Source organism: Microcaecilia unicolor, chromosome 5 (assembly GCF_901765095.1).
Source record: "Microcaecilia unicolor chromosome 5, aMicUni1.1, whole genome shotgun sequence".
In the NCBI taxonomy this organism is placed as follows: Eukaryota; Metazoa; Chordata; class Amphibia; order Gymnophiona; family Siphonopidae; genus Microcaecilia; species Microcaecilia unicolor.
The window spans coordinates 145,284,131-145,298,780 of record NC_044035.1 but is presented as its reverse complement, the minus strand read 5'-3'; the positions used below and the strand labels follow the sequence as shown (position 1 = coordinate 145,298,780).

Here is a 14,650-nt window from a genome sequence, read left to right as displayed (position 1 = left end):
AATGAAATCAGGTGTATTACTTTCACTAATATTGGACAATAAGTATGTTTCCAATGAAATTGATGGACTATGCACCGTTATGGTCTTGAAGAAACCAACCAGATGATCAATGTGGAATAATGATTTAGATAAATAATAATAACTGGGGATAATTGGGTTAATACCATGTTTTCTTTGTTTGCTGCTGTTTAAATTGATCTCCTTGTCTTGTTTCACTCTCCCTATTTATTTTGTGGTCTAAGAAAGAGAAAGATTGTATAAAATCCATTTATCTTGTTGAGATTGTTTTCTTCTAATATTGTTTTAATGTACAATCATCTCTGTTTTACTGTTTTGCAAGTGATCCTTGTAAAATGAAAAAATTATAAATGATTAAAAATAAAAAAAAAACTGTTGTGCATCGGGTGCTATTTACGGGGAAGCCTGGTTTCTTGTCTGCTTTGTTACAGCCTTATGTTCCTTCTAGGGTTTTAAGATCTAAGGATGCAGCATTGTTAGTGCTCCCACCTCAGACACAAGCTCAATTATCCTCCACTAGGGAGTGTGGGTTTTTTTTGGTAAGCCTCTTAGTGGAATTGGATCCTACAGAGGATTCGGTTGGAGCAGTCTTATAAATCTTTTAAAGTCATAATTGAAATTGTTTTTTTTTTCAAAATTTTTGGGACGGTGATGCCTGTTTGTGTCCTGGGTAGTTATCCTGTAAGTTTGTGAGTTAGTATGTATGGATGATGATTGGATTCTGTTTGTAAGCTTCCTTCCTATTTTAATTGGCGTTCTTTTCTGTCCTTAATTATTTTTATTGTAAACCACTCTGTCTTGTTTGACAAGATAGGGTGGTATATCAATTATTTTAAACTATTAAAATATCATCTTAAAGGATTGCAAATAAATTATAACTCGACAGCAGTATTTGGCGTATAAATATGACTGTCACCCCGATGTTTAAAGAGCTTCATTGGTTACCCATAGAGGTGCAGATACAAACTATGTACAATGATATTTAATATAATTTATGGAAGGGCTCCCCTCTATCAATTCAAACTATGTACAATGATATTCAATACAATTTATGGAAGGCTCCCCTCTTTCTGTTAGATATGATATGATCTGCCTTCCTAAAGGCAATAGGTCAGAGGCTTTATGAAACACTGCTTTTGCATTTTCCTGACCCTAGACTTTGTGCTCAGAACTTTTTTCAGCATGCTTTTGCTTATCAAGCAGCCGTCACCTGGCAAACACTTCCGATTTAAATTGGATTATGAAAAAACTAAGAATTTCTGAAAATGCAGATAAATTTATTCAAAAATACCTCTCTAGTTTAAGCATCGATGGTTATCACTATTTTCACAATGTTCGTCCTAGGGTATACCTAGTCTCTTTGTGTAATCTGCATAGAGCATCACAATATTTGTGGTTATAAGAGAGACATTGTAATTGTCTCAAAGGTCGTCTAAGTAGAAAAGATTGTATAAGGTTTCTCATCCTTCCATGCTATTTAAAATCAATGTACTTTTTAATGGAACCATGGTTTGCTTGACAATGCAATTAAAATGAGATATGGATTACACATTCATGAATTGTAAAACTACTTTTATCCTGGTATAGTTTTGATTGAGATAGCAGCATCTCCTTAAAGGACCATTTGTCATGGTCAAGTTTACATGATGTGTGGACATTATTTAAAAATACATTTTTGGAAGCCTAGTAAAATATATTCCACATATTGAAAAGAGTCAAAAGAAAGTCAAATGAGAGCCCATGTGGTCGAACAGAGAGGTGGAAGAGGCAGTGAAAGTCAAAAGGGCATCTTTCAGAAAATAGAAATCAGACCTTAATGAAGAAAATAGGAATAAGCACAAACACTGGCTAGTTGGATATAAAACAGTAATAAGGCAGGCCAAGAGAGACTTTGAAAATAAGCTAGCTGTAGAGGCAAGAGCTGTTAATAATTTTTCAACTACACCAAAAGCAGAAAACCCATGAGGGAATGTGTTGGGACTGCTGGATGACCAATAGACAAAGAAATCTTAATTTTTTTTGCTTAGTCTTCACAGAAGAGGATGTTGAGGTCATACCTATACTTTTTTTTTTTTTTTAGAAGTCTTTATTAAGTACTAAGCATTACAACAGTGTAGAACATACAACCCAGGGCACAATTTACAGATTCTCTTACCAAGCCCAGCTTGCCCCCCAGCTGCTAAAATCAACTTGCAACATTAGTGTAATCTCAATAACATGAAAGTGATTAACAAGCACACATATACTTCCAGTTTTTATAGGAAAGAGATTGTTTCTTTTAAAAGTAAGTACCCCCCCTTAACTCCCATTACCCCAGAAACCCTGCCGAACCCAGCGCCACCTCTGCAACCCCCCCCCCCCCCCCCCCCCCGTCGGCTCAAAAGAAATAGGGGGGGGGAGGAAACCAAACCACTACTCCACTTTTAAGCTTTAACACGTACACTTGCTCAAAAAAGGAGCCCATATGGCTTCCCACTTAGGCAGAGTATGGCAACGTATAGCCCAAAGTTGTTCCATTTCACAGATGTACCAAAGTTTATTCAACCACATAACAATAGAAGGAGCTGTATGAGATTTCCAGCGTGCAACCAGGATCACCCTAGCGGCCGACATTGCATGCCTCACCAACAGGGCTTGGGATTTGGAAAAGCCTGGCGGTTTCTTGGGAAATAAAAAGAATTCCGGGGACCACTTATTTGGCCTCCCAGCCACTGTTGTAGTTTGTACTGAATAGACTTCCAGTGGGCTCGCACTTTGATACAAGACTACCTAATGTGACCCATGTACCACTTTGCCCACACCCCCACCAGCACAAAGGAGAAACAGCAGGAAGCATATGATGGAGATGGATAGGGGTAAGGTACCATCTGTATAATACCTTGACCGCATTTTCTTTAAAGGGAACAAAGATCGCGATCTTAGGGAGAGCATTTTCAATGAGGTTCCAGTCATCATCCCCAATCACCACTCCAAGTTCCTGGTGCCAGTGCTGATGATGCAACGCTTTATAGCTTAACCGTTTTCTTTGGTGTTTATAAAGACAAGATATCAGACCTCTTGTACCTCTAGAATTCTCACAAAAATCCTCAAGAAAAGATTCTTCCCGCAGGATCCTTTCTTTAATCTCAGCAGAGGAAAGGAAGTACCGCAGCTGAGTGTAAGCAAAAATCTTATTTGGTAAAACAGGATAATCTTCAGCTAGCGCAGAAAATGAGATCAGGTCCTCATCAAACAGCTGACCCCAGGTTGCAAGCCCAAAAGAAGTCCAACGTGCAAAAGGTCCCGGACCCAAGCCGGGAGAAAAAAGTGGGTTATTCGCTATAGGTGACAACTTAGATAAAAGTAGGTCAGGCTTAGGAAACATCCCATCCCAATAACAAAAAGTGGTGTGAACCGAGGGGCTGGTGCCCTCTTGCAAATTTCAATATTTACGTGGAAGCCACATAAGGTGACAAAGGGGACGAGGCCCCATGGAAGATTGTTCCAACTGAACCCAGGTTTTCTGATGGTGAGCCTGAAACCATTCAAGCGCAGCACGGGCTTGAGCAGCTTTGTAATACCAAACAACATTTGGGGCCCCAAGACCTCCCTTCTTCTGATCCTGATATAATAAGGACCAGGGCAGGCGAGGATACTTATTACCCCAAATAAAGCGAATTAGACGATCCTGCACTCCAGATTAAAAAAAAACAAACCGTACCAGTCGGATAGGGAGGACTTTGAAAAAGTATATCAGGCGAGGCAAAATGTTCATCTTCAATGTAGCAATTCTACCGAACCAGGACAGCTCATATCATCCCCAAGCCTCTATATCCGTATAGAGGTCCCGCAGACGAGGGGGATTGTTAGCAGAGAACAAGTCGGAGAATGTAGGGGTTAACATAACCCCCAGTTACCTAATTCAATTAGTAACCCGTCGAAAGGAAAAAGAGTCTTTAATGGCGCTCAGAGTAATTGCCAAAAATTTGCATTTGGTCATATTAAGTTTGAAACCAGAAGCCGAATAATATTCACTCAAAAGTTTCACAAGATTAGGCAGTGAGATCAAAGGTTTGGTCAAGGAGAGCAGGACATCGTCCGCGAATAAGGCTAATTTATATTTTCGACCGCCCACCGTGATGCCTGTAATACTCGGATCAGCACGTATTGCTATGGCAAGGGCCTCCATAACTAAGGCAAATAACATCGACGAAAGGGGACACCCCTGACGTGTGCCTTTGGTAAGAGAAAACATAGGGGAGTTGCTCCCATTAACATAGACACAAGCTCGAGGCAAGGCATACAGAGCTTGAATCCGTCCTCTAAAGTCTGAGCCAAACCCCATAACCTCCAACACCTTAAGCATAAACGGCCAATGAACACGGTCTAAAGCCTTTTCAGTGTCCAAACCTAGAAGGCAAACCGAGATCCTATCTGTGCGAGTTACATGGAGCAAGTTAGTTATACGTCGAACATTATCCATGGCCTGTCTGTGGGGGACAAATCCCACTTGGTCCGGTGTATCAGATCCAGCAACACTTCAGCTAGCCTGTTAGAAAGGACCTTAGCTAATATCTTAACATCAGCGTTTAGTATGGAGATGGGTCGATATGATGCACATTCAGATTTATCCTTACCTGGTTTAAGTATTATCGCAATCCATTCATCCATCAATGATGGAGGCAGGTCCTCTCCAGCCATAACCCCCTTGAGAAGATCCGCCAACAAGGGTGCCAGCTTTCCCACGAAAGGTTTGTAAAAATCATTAGGCAGACCATCCAGGCCAGGGGATTTCCACACAGGGAGCTCCTTTATAACCCTGCGTACCTTGTCTGCCAGAATTGGCCTGACCAAAGCCACGATTTGATCCTCAGTCAGGCGAGGAGGCAGGTGAGCCAACAAGAAATCTCCGATCGTCTCAGACCGAATCAACGGATTTGAGGTATTCAAAGACTGATAGAACCCTTGAAACCCCTGGTGGATCAGTGAAGATTTAGTTAAATAGGTACTGTGACCGTCATTCACTTTAAGGATCGTACGGTCTACCCACTGATGGCGTAATTTAAGGGCAAAGGAATGCCCTGGTTTATTGCTATGTACGTAACAGGTCTGTTGTTGACCCCTGTAAAATTGCAGTTGTTCAGACTATATATGGTCCAACCGTAGTCGAAGGGATTGAATTTCTCGCAGTACACGTGCAGAATGAGTGGATTTGTGTTCCTGCTTAACGATTCCAGTTGAGAAAGACACGTGTCCACCTCCTTTCGCTGGGTACGAGCACACAAGCTGGCCTTCTGCACAAAATAGCCTCTGGTAACTGCCTTAAGGGCATCCCAAACAACACCCAGGGAAGAACCAGATTTCAAATTTAAGTCCAAGTATTCACAAAGTACAGACCTGTAGCCCAGTAGGTCTTCCTTCTCTCGCAACAAGCTAGTGTTCAGTGTTCATTTCCTGTCTCTATCTTCTTCACGAATCGAAGGAACCTGAACCCAGACAGGAGCATGATCAGAAACCGTTATAGGACCAATGCCCACTGTGCATCCAGCCTATATCAGGGAGATGTCAACTAAAACGTGGTCGATCTGCGAGTAGGTATCATGAGAATAAGAGTAAAAGGAGTAATTACAACTCGTCGGATAGGATACCCTCCACAAGTCGCAGACTTCAAGGTTACGGGCAAGGCTCACCAATGCCTTGGAAACCCTGACGTCCACAGTAGACACTCTATCCGATTTATCCAAGGTAGGATGAAATGTGGCATTGAAGTCCCCTCCCACCATAATCTTACCATGTGAACAGGACAAAAAAACCTTATCAAGCCTGCCAAAAAAAGCTCTCCTGGGATTCATTAGGTGCATATACTGAGGATAACGTAAATGCCAAGTTGTCCAGCATCAGGTTCAGAATCAAAAATCTACTGTCAGGGTCCTTCTTGGTGCTCGCAACCTGTATCTGCAATGAAGAATGAATCAAAATAGCAACCCTACGCTTCTTGGAAGCATCAACAGCAGAGGCGCAGAAGACGTGGATAACAAGGATGTGAAAGGAGCCTCTCGTGTTCCCTTTTAAAGTGCATTTCCTGCAAAAAAAACTACATGCGGTTTAAAGTGCAAGAGTTCTTTAAATAGCTTTTGGCGTTTTTGAGGTGAGTTCAAGCCCTTAATATTGAAAGACAGAAACTTCAAGTCCACAGCCATCGACTTATCAGGAGAAACATGAGAACCAACTGCAGCATATTCAACATAGACCCTCCTAAAGCAGGAGTAAGCACACAACCCTCCCCTCCCCACCCATCCACCACCAAACAGATATCAACAAGGACAACTGTTTGGGAATATTGGAGAAAGAACCCCACAACAACCAGAACACCACTCAAGACCCCACCAACACTTCCCCACACATTCACACACAGTCCACTCACCATTGTCGAGAAGAGAAAAAAAAACAAACAAAAAAACCCAACAACACCCCACCCCACAACCCCGACTCTGTATCTAGCCATCAACCTTACACATCATGCACATCAAGTAATTTCTGCTATGCACAGAACCCAAGGATTGAAAAACAATAGTGTGTAACAAGTCCACCCAAGTGAATCAAGTAGCTACCGAATCATTCTTGGCTTTTGTTGGTGACACGCTTCCATTTTTGAAGCTTAGCCCTAGCAGAGTGAATTAGGTCAACAGGTGGTGCCTCATGCATCGTCAAACCAACGCCATGCAGGATCCTCCAGACCTCTGAAAGAAGACGAGCCTGATGCAATTTCCCTCCCTCAGTAAAACATAGGGCAAAAGGGAAAGCCCAGCGATAGGGAATCTTTTAATCAAAATGTCCAGTGCAGGTTTCATTGCATGCCTCTGGGACAGCGTATACTGCGACAGATCTTGGTACACTATTACTTTGGCCTCGTAATCCACATGGGATACCTGGCGCATGCGCGCTGCATCACTTGTTTTTTTTAAGTGGAAGGGAAGCAAAACAAACTACAGTGTCACAGGGATGATTATCCTCCAGCTTCCCCAGCACTCTGTGCGCTCTTTCAATTACAATGTCCCCAGATTCAACCGCCGTACCCAGCAGTTTTCCACATACCACCTTCATAATAGTTGCAACATCCCCTTTTTCTCCCGACTCAGGGACCCCTCAGAGGCGGAGATTGTTTTGGCGCCCCCAGTTTTCCAGATAGTCCACTTTATATTGCAGGTCTTCATAGTGAGCCAAAAGCTTGGTTAAACGAGATTCCGCACCACTTATCTGCTCAGCTTGGTCATCCACACGCACCTCCGGCCCCTCCACACTGCTTCCCAGCTCACGCAAGTCAGCGCTAAAAGCGTCCATACGCTCTAGAATTTCCTCCTTAGATGATTTTCTCTCTTCATGAATCTCGGTGAGGCACTTCGCTAAATCCTTCAAAAGCCCCCAATTGGAAGGCACTTGGTAGGTATCAGTTAAAGACATAGCGGAATCCGAGTGGTGCCGCGTGCCCTTGCCAGACTTACTAGCAGAATGGCACTCACCCTCCTTCTGAACCACCAACATAGCGCTAGCTCAACAAGCTATAGCCACTCACTGATCAAACGATGTGCAGGAGACAAGGAACCAGGGAGGATGTTAACAGATATATCTTTTTAAGAGTAGGAAAGCGCCAGAGCTACGGACTCAAGCGGCCATCTAGTTCTGTGACGTCACTTCCTCCTCATACCTATACTTTTTGATGACTTGGAGCAACAGAAACACATCACTGTAAATCATGAAAGATTTAATACATACAATTAAACTCAATAGGAACAAATTAATGGAATTGGATGGTATTCATCCCAGAGTCCTGAAATAGCTCAAACATGAAATTGCTAAGCTGTTACTAGTAATTTATATCCTGCCATTTAAAATGGGTACGATTCCTGCGGACTAGAGGATGACCATTTTAAAACCAGTTTCTAAAAATGATTCTGGGTGATCCTGGAAACCACAGACTGGTGAACTTTGTCATCTGTGACAGGCAAAATAGTTGAAACTATATGGAAAAACAAAATAACTGACTGTGCAGATAAGCACTGCTTAATGGGAATGAATCAGCATAGGTTCAGCAAAGGCAAATTTTGCCTTACCAATTTTATTAGACTTTTTTTTTTCAAGGTGTAAACAAAGAAAGGAAATAATGAGCTGGTTGGTAAACTATTTTTGGATATTCAGAAAGCCTTTGTCAAAGACCTTCATGAGAGATTTCTTAGGTAACAAGTGCCATGGGATAGGAGGCCATGCTCTTTTGTGGACTATAAACTGGCTAAAAGACAGGATGCCGAGCAGGGCTAAATGTTGTTTTCTGCATAGATATGTCAGTAGTGGAATGTCCTGAGGGTCTGTACTGTGCTGTTGAATATCATTATAAATGATCTGGAAATAGGAGAGGCGACTGGGGTGATTTAAATATGCAGATGAGACAAAATTATTCATTAAAATGGCAGAGAAATTTGAGGACTTGCAAAATGACATTTTTCTAGTTTCACAAGCTCAAATGAGTTTCTGAAGTAAATCTAGCTGTCTGATTACCATGTACAGGAATGTATTGAAGGTACTTTACATTAACCCGAGATGATCTGTTCCTTGAGACGAAGTTAAGATTTTAGAAGGGAGAATTAATGTCATGATGTAGTTCTTTTTATGTGTGGTATGCCCTTTTTATTATATGCCCTAAAGAAGGGAAAATACAAAATAACTCTTTTTATTAGACTAACTTAATATATTTTGGTGACAATTCTGTAACTGAATTCCTCCATTAAGGTGCTCAGAGGCCGTGCAATAGTAGCCAATTCTATAATGGAACCAGGATACCTAGGTTCTGTTATAGAATACTAGCATAACCTGGTATCTGCAAACTGTAGGCACCCACTCTTAATGTCTGTTATTGAGCACATAACAGTATTCTGTTAAGTTACATGTGTAAATGGGAACCCCCACCTATGTCCCATCCATATTATGCAAGATAGGTGCTTATTTACAGAATAGTACTTAGGTAGAATATCAACATATACTAGCTTATGTGCCAGTATTCTAAACATTTGCGCACATAACGCATGTGTAAATTTTAGTGCCTAATTTATAGAATTCCCCAGTTTATAACTGGCTTTCTAAGACAAACATTTTTTCTGAGATCAGAACATTATTAAACTGTAAGCCACTGAGAACTCAATAAAAGGCAATATATAAATTTTTTTTTAATAAATAAAAATCTATACTAGGGCCACTGTTTAACATATTCTTTAATTGTTTGCACAATAGAACAATAATAGTGCTGATCAAATTCAGAGGGCCAGTGCTTACTGTATTTTCATACAGAGGCTGATCGAATTTCCATTTTGAATTAGTCACTGAAACTGACCCAGGTTTTGGGTTTGAGTTTCTTTGGTTGAACCTGAAGAAAGTGGCCCTGCTGCCACAAGCCCGCCCCATCCCCTGAGAGAAAACATCTCCCTCCCTGTGGGCCCTTCCCGGGCCTATCTTCTAAAGGCCCTGGTGGTCTAGTGGCTTCTTAGGGGCAGGAGCATCCTGCATTGATCCTGCCTCCAGTGACTGTGTGTTCAAAATGGTTGCCACGACTTCCAGCAGCAGTCTCATGAGACTGCTGCACCAAGTCATGGCTGCCATTTTGAACACTGAACCACTGGGGGCAGGAGTAACATGGGGTGCTCCTGCCCCGAAGAAGCCACTAAACCACCAAGGCCTTTTGAAGGTAGGCCCTGAGAGGGTGGGAGGAGTTGGTGGGCATATGAGGGAGAGAGGCTGGTTTGGGGGGGTGATCTTGCAGCAGGGACAGGGCCACATGTTCGGTTTCAGTTCTGTGGATTTTGCCTGCACACTGTGAACGGTTATATTTGATAACCTGTAAGCAGCTATATGTCTCAGGTACTATTTAGATAGTAAACAAATGTTTAGATAGTGTTATAATTTATCCATATTTCAGTTACCTGTTATTGTTTGCTGATTGCACCTTTTCTGTTCATTTTTCATGACAGTAAACATTTTTAGTTTATTACCTCTGCTTGTCTGGACTGATTAAGAATCCTGGTGGTTTTTGTGTTGGGTTTGTGTGTGCTTTCTAGGAACTGTGGTATCACTGAGGAGTGTGGCCCCAGTAACTTAGGAATCACTGGGTATAATTTGAGAGTGGGAGACTTACCCAGAGGCGGTTGGGACCCAGTCGGTGGGAGGAGGGTGCTAGTGTAGAGCACAAATAGCAGGTGCAGGCGGACCTGAGCTGTGCTGGGGATAGATCCTCTAAGTGGCCACAGGGTAGCCCCAGGCAGGTGGCTAAGCATTTCATGGCACTACTAAAATAAGAACATACCAACCTAAATATGTAGAACACCATATTATTTTTTTCAACGTGGAAAGGTGCTACATAAGAGAAGACAGTATTATTCCAAGTTGATAAAACCAGTTGGTACAGGTCTCTTGATGATAATCCTTTGTGTGGCAGGGCTGCCATTCATAGAATTTACAGACCTCAGATAAAAGTGGCTATATGCATTATTACATTTAATAAAATTAATTAGTTTTTACTTTAAAAATAATTTGTTTCTCTGAGGATCTCAAGGTAAGAGTGACCCGTTTTTCGAATTGGCTGATTTTATTTTAGCAATTTTCGTTGGGGGATCCTTTTAAAAAGCTGCAGCAAAAGGGGGCCTGTGCTGGCGTCGGTGCATGTTTTTGACCTGCGCCGAAGCTCCCTTTTACTGTAGTGGGTAAAAGGCAGGTTTCCCTTTTCTTAAAGAAATGTCCGGGCGGCCATTTTTTGGGGGAAGGGGTGGTGGTGGTAAGGGCTACCGCAGTAATCCAGCAGTAACTGTGCAGCGTGTGGCACTGCTCAGTTATCGTCGAGCACACACCAGTGCTGCAAAAATTGAAATATGTTTGCAGCGCCAGAAATGATGTGTGCTGGAGGAGGGAACTACCGCCGGGTTGCTGCAGTAGCCCTGCGGTACTTCCCTTTTAACGAGCGGTAAGCCTGTGCTGGGTTTACTGCTACTTCGTAAAAGGGCCCCTGGATGAGAAAAATATATTTCATTTAAAACTAATTTAATTATGGTGTATATGCTTTGGACATCTGTTATGGTTTTATATTAATTTTTAAACTTTTAATGGCTCTTATTTTTAACATTTTTAGTCAGGCTTAATTTTACTTTTACTTTGTATTAATATGCAAATTACAGGCATAGACCCCCTATGGGAAGGTTTTGCTGAGGCAAAAATGATCCTTTGGTGCTCTTGATGGATATAAGATAACATTACACTTCAGTTCTTATAGACTGCAACACTGGTCTACAAAAAAAACCTTTTTTTCTGTAACAAGAACAAAACATACATTTTCTGGAAGATAATTCTTCCCTGAATCCACATCTCATTTCAGAATTTCTGTATCAGCCTCAGTTTTCATGTGATAATGGTTTTTGTAAATGCTTGTGTCGGCGTATGTAACTATTATATGTATCTGGCAAAATGACACGCTTCTGCTACAAGAGTTCCAAAAAAACCTGTCAGTTCACAAAGAAATCAAAGATATAAGCAACATAAGAGTAAAGAGAAGTGAAGAAACATACCTAAAAAGATTTCCTTCCTGATTTCCTGTGGTACTTTGCCTCGGCTGAAGTTCTCATATGTCTCCTTCAGGTTAACTGCATGAGCAATCGGAACTGAAGGAAATTCGTTCCCATTGTGAAGAAGTACTGCTTTCAGACTAACTTTGCTAGAATCTATGAACAAGTGCCACTCATTTACATTGAAATCATGGCCAAGAGTCTCCATAACGGATTCGTTATCATTACAAAAGACCATGTCACCTTCCTTGGAGAAATATTCAGAAAAAATAGTATGTCGGTCACGAAAAACACTCACTTTCGTATCGCAAGAAAGAAGATTCCATCCTTGTAATCTCAAACCTAAAAGCTCAGCCTGTTGCTTCAACAAATTTAAATCATGAACAAGATCGTTGAGATCCCCTTGTGTCAAAAAGTGGGGCACATTTGATTCACAGAGGTCCTGAAATGATGGGTCGGTATTCATATCCCCTTCTCTGTCTTCTGCATGTTCGTCACTGTATTCATCTTCACTCACTATCAAATTCTCAGAAGGCACTGGTACTGGCAATTCTTCATTGTGACATACAGGTCTTACAGCAGATGGTAAGGTAGGATATTGCACAGTTTTCCTTGTTTTCGAGGTGATTCCTGCTATTTTTGTCAGACAGAAATAAGTCTGTTGTGTGATCTGTTGGTTCCCTCCAAATCATGGGAACAGCAAAGGGCATGCAACGTCTTCCTTTTAACCAGCCTGTCAGGAGTGTAACACACATCAAACAGCAAATGTGGGGAGCCCATTTGCGGTCCTGTTCACCAACCTTTCACCCGAAATGTAGTTCGTAACACTTTTTTACAAGAGGATTAAGTTTTCGTTTTTGCGATTTCAGAGTAAACTCTCCACAGATATAACAAAAAGAATTTGGGCTATTTGCACAGGTATGAGGCATTTCTTCTGAAATGACACAAAACACAAACCTTCACAAACGTAGAACTACAAGCAGTCACTTCCAACAGCAATTGTTGACTGAACTCTGAATGCTGAGATACAGGTGGCAACTGACGCAACAGAACGTGTTTGAACATGTTCGAGCATGACTCATGGGCAATGTTGCCAAACCTCCCTTATTTCCTGGTGGTGGCTTTCTAAACTAAGGGTTTTGTATTGTAATTCCTAGTATATCAATTGTTTTTCCAACAATTACAACTGCTGAATTAAATTAATCCACAGCAGCAGGGCCGCCGAGAAACTTGGCTGGGCCCGGGACAAGGCTGCCTCGACCCCACCGTAGCCCCGCCCCCGAGGTCGCCGCTCCCCTCCCCCCTCCGAGGTCGCCACTGCTGCTCCCCTGAGGGCGGGATACAGGGAGGGAAGGAGACCCGAAGGGAGGAGTTCCGCCTCACAGGGAGGTGAGAGGGAGAGTCACACCGCGCGGTGATTTAAATACAGGGGCCGGCCCGATGGCAGACGGTCAGAGGGCGGGTGGGACTGGCACCGGGCCCCCCTTAAAGGCCTGGGCCCTGGGGATTTTGTCCTCCCGTCCTCCCCTCTCGGTGGCCCTGCACAGCAGGGTACCAAAATGCAGCGTTTTCAAGGATTTTTTTTAAAAAGGGTAGCGTGTCACAAGAAAACTGAGCCCGATAGGCAAAAACTGATTTCATTTTCGAATTCAGCACCCATGACTTAGCTAAGAACACCATTCACATTCTTTGTAACAAAAATGCCGTTAATCTATTCAATTTTTTGCGGTTACAAGTTATGAAGACTGGTACAATCCAGGAATTAAAACAAAAGACCTAAACTACTAATTCATCATAAATTTGGATAGCAGATACTCTTGAAATAAAATACTTTTCACTACCTTTCTGAAAAACTGTTATTCAGAATTCTGACTGATAGAGGGAGAGAGTTCCAGGTTATAACAGCTTGATAAGAAACAAGATGTCAAAGATTTGTAGGATTTGATCCTATTTACTGCTGGAAAGCTTAACTTTATCAGGTTACAAAAAGGATATCTTTTATCTCTTAAGGTAAGGTGAACCAGATTGATCATATAAGGAGGAACAATCCCATATAGAATTTTAAGTTCAAGCATACACAACATATAAGTACTTAAGTATTGCCATACTGGGAAAGACCAAAGGTCCATCAAGCCCAGCATCCTGTTTCCAACAGCACTTGGCCAATCCAGGTCACAAGTACCTGGCAAGATCCCAAAACAGTGCAATACATTTTATGCTGCTTATCCTAGAAATTAGCAGTGGGTTTTCTCCAAGTCCATTTTAATAATGGTCTATGGACTTTTCTTTTAGGAAGCTATCCAAACCTTTTTTAAAACCCTGCTCTCTAACTGCTTTTACTACATTCTCTGGCAACTAATTCCAGAGTTTAATTACGTGTTCAGTGAAGAAAGTTTTTCTCTGATTCGTTTTAGATTTGCTACTTTGTAGCTTCATTGCGTGCCCCCTAGTCCTAGTATTTTTGGAAAGAGTAAACAAGCGATTCAAGTCTACCCGTTCCATTCCACTCATTATTTTATAGACCTCTTTCATATCTCCTCTCAGCCATCTCTTCTCCAAGCTGAAGAGCCCTAGCCGCTTTAGCGTTTCCTCATAGGGAAGTCATCCCATCCCCTTTATCGTTTTTGTTGCCCTTCTCTGTACCTTTTCTAATTCCACTATATATTTTTTGAGATGCACTGACCAGAATTGCACACAGTATTCGATGTGCAATTGCACCGTGGAGCGATTCAAAGGCATTATAATGTTCTCATTTTTGTTTTTCATTCCTTTTTTAATAATACCTAACATTCTATTTGCTTTCTTAGCCACTGTCGCACACAAAGCAGAGGGTTTCAACGTATCATCAACGATGACGCCTAGATCCCTTTCCTGGTCAGTGACTCCTAATGTTGAACCTTGCATTACGTAGCTATAGTTTGGGTTCCTCTTTCCCACATGCATCACTTTACACTTGCACACATTAAACGTCATCTGCCGTTTTGATGCCCAGTCTCGTAAGGCCCTCTTATAATTTTTCACAATCCTCTTGTAATTTAACAACTTTGAATAACTTT

At 41.8% G+C, this 14,650-nt stretch overlaps 1 protein-coding gene across 2 annotated transcripts in view; it reads left to right on the top strand.

Moving 5' to 3' along the window:
- The window catches only part of ZSWIM8 (zinc finger SWIM-type containing 8), a 279,619-nt gene that overhangs the window by 88,151 nt on the left and 176,818 nt on the right, over positions 1-14,650 (top strand). The window lies entirely within an intron of this gene.